A 5755-nucleotide genomic window follows, 5' to 3' on the forward strand; every position below is an offset into this window, starting at 1 on the left:
CTTTCAAATGTTCGTAGTTGCTAGTTTCCTCGTTTAGAGCTAGTTCTCCTTAATTCCAGGTATTTAAGCCATAATTCACTGGAAAAACCTGTCAATTTCAGAACTAGTTACTAAGTTTTCTTAAGTTAAGGTAAAAAAATTTAATTAAAGAAAATCTAGCAGCTCAAACCTACTTTGTACTGAACCACCATTTCCCTAAAATGACTGAAAATCACCTCCCCCACTCTCAAATCCAAAATAACTAAGTATGGTTGCCCCAATTTCCATGGATGTTAGACTTATTTCCACTCCTCATCTGGACCTAGACCACCTCCCCCTGGCTGATAAGGATTTCCAGATAAAGGAAACCTCTGTCCATGAATCCCCTCTCAAACTGTACTACTGATACAGAGACCAATACCTGAACCATGCTGATAAAATTGGTTTTTGGGAGTTCAATTTTCCCAAGTACCAATTCCATGAAGTTCACATTTTCCCAGAAATTTTCCATTACTGCCATGCAAATTATATCCCCAGTCAAAGGGCAGTGATGTCCCCTAACCAAACCATACTTTTCACCATCACTGCTGAATCTATTAATGAGATGTTGCAACTTCAACCAGGGAAAAGCTTGACTCCTCTCTCCATTGGAGACCTGTTGGACTCATTTCCCAAGCTCAGCCCTACAAGATTGGCCCAAATAATCCAAACCTTCATTGTAGAATAAAAGTATACCCCCAAAGAACCCCCTCCATATGTGTATACCATATTTTCCCCATTTGGCCAGGACATTGTAGCAATGATATCCAATGTCCTAGTTTATACCACTAGTGAGTATATAGATGAAATCATCCTGGCTTTCATGTCCATATACACTCTAGGACAACCTCCTACTGTTATCTATGACTATGCCAAGTTTATCACTAATAGGATGCATGACTAGTTCCTTAGGATGAGTAATGAGTGAGTCTTCGAGTATTCCTCTATTTTGTATCACATTTTCCTATACTACCAAGAAGATAAGCTCCCCTTTACTCTCCAGAAGCTTGACACAAAGGGTCACCCTAGATTAGTAATTTTATGGACTCCATTGATCCATAAATATAACTCCCCATATTCATATATAGACTTCATAGACCTATTTGTACATCCCATTGTGACAATGTTGATAGGAAGCCCTCCTCCAAGAATCAGTTCAGATATAAAGAGGGTCCTACAACTCTCAAAACAATCCAAAGTAGGTGATTGGTACTTATACCGAAACCGCACTGAGATAAGGATTTATGGCTGTGAGCTGGCCCCATACAAATTACCTAAATGCCTCCCAATGAGGTTATTCGTTCTAGAGTACTATAGGTAGATACTAAATTCAGATGAGGTACACTTTTTCAATTCCAAAACGAAGGCCCAACTCAAGATCAAAGACTAATTAGGTCCCTTTATTTGTAATAGCACAGAATCTGGAAAGGAGGCAGACCTAATCCTTCAAAGATTAAATCTAAAACAGAGCTTCATATGGAGATATGATCCCTTGGATTTCATCTGCAACAAAAGGCAGAAAAACAAGATGTCTCCCTATATTCATCACCGCATCCATGAAATAGAAAAGTATGCCAACCAATTGCAATGGGTGGAAAATACTTTAGAGGATAGGGATAGTACTGAAGTTGCTATGGAAAACACATTGATTGACCTAGAGAAACGACTTGATAAGGTTTCTCTCCTGCAGGTTCCAGAAGGATCACAGGTGCCAGAAGGATCACATGTACCAGAAGAATCAGAAGCACCTGACCTAACAGAGGTACCAGAAGAATCAGAAGTGCCAGAGCAATCAAAGAAAACAGATAGACCAAAGGCCACCATGAGTACCCCCCCATTTTTACAGACTCCTCTAAATGATGAGAAAAGCCTCAAGAGAAATAGGGAAGGGGCCACTACTTCAGAAAGAGCACATCACAAGCCTATGCAGAGACAAGCTAGGCTAAGAGACAAAGTGTGAATCCTGTCTCTGAACAAGAATATACAGAGGAGACAACTGAGGTTACTAGCACAGAAAGAGATGGGAGCAGGTATGCCACTCCATCTGGAGGCATCCTAGAACCTTCCACATCACACACTCAGATGTTGGAAAGGTAGCAAAGTTTTGAGGTATCCTCTTTCAGAATGCCAACAGATAAAGATCAAGACATTAATGAGAGATACAAAGAAATAAAGGCTATAAATGAGAGGTTGAAAGCCCAAACCTATGCACAGTATCTAAAAATGACCCCTACCAATCAAGCAAAGCTTATGTCAACCTATGATGTCAAAGAGGGGAAGATGCAAATGACCTTCATCAAGCCGACCACTCAGTAGCCAAGGACATCAATAGATTTTAAAAGTGTAGATTTTGAAGTATTGGCAAGGGATATTCATCCCATTGAGCTACATAAGAAAACTAGTGAGATGATTTATTCTACATTGACAGGGAAAGTCATAACAACCCACCAATTTCAAAACTCTTTAAACAATATGTCAGCTCAACTTCAGTTGGAGAAGGCCTCCTCACAAGCCAAAGATACAAGAATCAAGTCCTTAGAGGACTTGGTGATATAATTGGGACATGATCCCAAGGATGTGAAAGCAACAGAGCATCTAGTTAAAAAGAAGAATGATGACATTGCTGCATTGAAGAAGTAGCTCAAAATCCCCCAACTACATCACCCTCAAATAATGGAAGTCCTAGAAGCACAAAAAGGACATGAAGAGCTTATGGAACTAGTCCTAAAGCTTAATGATCAGCTTAAAGAAACAGAGAAGGAGTTGGACACTTTGATTCAGTCCAAGAAAAGTGACCTGGCCACAACTTCCAGAACTGCCATCCCCACAGTGACAACAACAGTTCCTTCCACAATGGCAACATCATTGGCACCTACAGCTCCACTTGCCACAACACTGCCAATTATAACTGAGTCCACTACAACAACAAGCACATCAACTGAGAAAACAATAGAACTAGTAAAAGCTATGGAAGAGATGTCCATCCAAGCTACTAAGCTCAAAATATTAAAGGAGAAAGTGGCAAGTTTAGAAACTGACTGTAAACTTGCCCAAATTCAACAAAGAGAAGAAACATAGAAAGCCCTAAGGATGGGCGAGAAAATCAAAGTCCTAGAGAAAGATTTGACACTGCAGAAACCACTAGGACACACTAAAGAGATGCTTTGGGCCAATATTATTGACTCTGTCAATGATATTTGGCCATCAATCCAAGTCATATTTGAGCAGACAGAATTGGTGAACGTAGTCGCCGAAGCCATCTAGAAAGTAAGGGAAGAATAAGGAGATAAACCTGAGGATGCAAATCGACTCATCCACCTCATGAACAGTAAGAACAGATATGAGCTCCATGAGCTTGGCATAGAGAATAGGACCGAAATGATCTTAGAGATTAAAAAGGTTTTTTCCAAAAGAAACCTCATGCTCAACTTAGAAGAAAAGTGCCATAACATGCAGGTAGCCATTGCCAGGTTTATGGCTAAATTTCAATGAGGGACAAAGGCCTTCCCAGTCCTATGGTAATCAATGATAAACTCATGACCCAATTGGACTATAGTGATAGACTCAGGAGGTTGGCCAAGGAACAAGCCAACTCTTCAAGCATTAAATCCTTGCCAATTGGAAAAGTATTATATGACACTTTGGAGAACCTTTTTTTCCTAGAACATGAGGTGAAACATTTGTTTCTCGCCATACCAAATTTTGAAAAATACACAGAGGCAGACGAAATTTACAATAGAATGTTGAAAATGAGATTTCCTGAGACAAAATGGTGGGAGAAACTGACAGATTTAGTATGAAAAAAGTTTTACATCAGAAAGTTACCACAGTAAATATGAAGGCATCTAGGTGATATAGGTAAAGGACAGATCAGCAGGGTCAAAGGGTAACAGAGTCAAAGAGTATTAGTAAAAGATCAAAGTAAAGAAGATTCCAATGTAGAAATACCACAACTATCAGCCAGCTTAAAGGGCTCGAGCCCAACAAAAACATCCATCAACACCATAATAAAAGGGACATCAAGAAGCAGTTTTACATTTGTCTCTATTTTCATGCAAGAATATATTCTTATTCCCTAGATTAAGTCTAAAGTTGTTTTGAGATATTTTGTAAATATTTTTGAATAAATACTTCACATTTTGAAGTATTTAGTGTGAATTACAAGACATTTCTATAGAATTTTTCTCTCAAATCAAACTTCTATTGTATCAATGACTGGATTGGCTTGCTGGATCAAAGAATAAGGATCAGATATTTTACAGGATTCTTGTGTAAAGAGAAATAAAAATAATTATTCTTCCATGTTTACTATCGTTGTTCTTATGTTTTTTCCATAATCTTGTTTGTTCCTCTAAAATCTAAATGCATAACAAGGAATGATATTTCAGAAATTGCTTGTATGCACTCTGTCTTGACTGTTTACATGTTGAATGTTTTCTCCTAAACTATCTTAGCTATGGAATTCTTAACTGCTCTTTAGCTTCCGTAGTTTTTCCTCTGGTCTATGGCAAATGATTCTTAAGTGCCATTTGTTCATGATCACCCTCTGTTCTTCATTCTGATCCCGGTCCAAGGATTCTTAAGTGCCCTTTCACCATGGTTAGAATCATTTCATCCATTAAACCTGAAGATTTTCCCTTTGCTTTGCTAGCCTGCCCTGTGAACATTCCATTTAATGATCTGGTCCAGTTATTCTATCCATTTATTGACTCCATAGCCCAATGGCTTGAAGACCTAGCTCTAACCATCTGCTCTAAGAATTCCACCACCCAACCTTCAATTCAAAACAAAACCCCATGAACACTAAGAACTAGCCTAAAATCTCATAAAAACAAAGTTAAATTATAAAGAGAGAGCCCTCTCTAGAGTTAGGTTGGCTAGAACCTAAGCCTAAAAGATTGATTTGTGGTTGCCTCAGATGATTCCTTCTTCTGATAACTTCTAAGGAAAACTTCTGAGTGCTAACATAGTGGCAACCATACTGGGGATTCAAACCCTCAGTCTTAATAAACCTTTGAGAAAATTTCAAATCTTTATTTCAAGCCTCTTGAAGGGTTTACTAGAAGTTATTTACAAAATTTCACAAAATGAAAGTAACTAGAAAAGCTCGAAACTCTGGCTTCAAGGAGAACTCACTATACTAGGGCCAATCCAGATCCAAACCCTACCCGAGTAGTGGATAATCCCAACCTAATTTTGAGAAGATCCAAAAGACAAGAAAGTTCATTAAGTCCAACACCTTCAATCAAAGCAGATTCATGCCCTGATGAGTGGTTGTTTTTAGAAGACCTCCCCTTTGATGAGTCATTCAACCCTTCCCTATTCAGAACTGGGTCTAAAAGTGCACTTGATGACATAGTTCTAGATCCAGAGTTTATTGCAGACCTCGAAGTCCAAAAGGAAAACCAATCAATTGATGAGTATATTCTAAATTCCCCTCAGTCATCCCTTACTACTGCTAATATCCCTAAGCTTTCTGAACTAGTGTCAACTACCCTTAGTTCACCATTATTCCCTTCCACCTCTGAAGTTCATTCCTCACCTCCATTTATACCTTCACTTCCATACCAACCTATCATTACCCATCAATCACCTATTACTCCCAGTTCTCCATCAACTACTGTATCATCTCCTGGTACCCCAACCCCACTTCTTAGCCTTGCCCAACTTAGAGCCATGGCAAACAAATATTCTCCTCTTGTGTTACCTGCCCCACTTGGTGCCATGCCACAAGATT

The sequence above is a fragment of the Pinus tabuliformis genome, chromosome Q, assembly GCF_031772625.1.
Source record: "Pinus tabuliformis cultivar Carrire ecotype Pingquan chromosome Q, CPIR1, whole genome shotgun sequence".
In the NCBI taxonomy this organism is placed as follows: Eukaryota; Viridiplantae; Streptophyta; class Pinopsida; order Pinales; family Pinaceae; genus Pinus; species Pinus tabuliformis.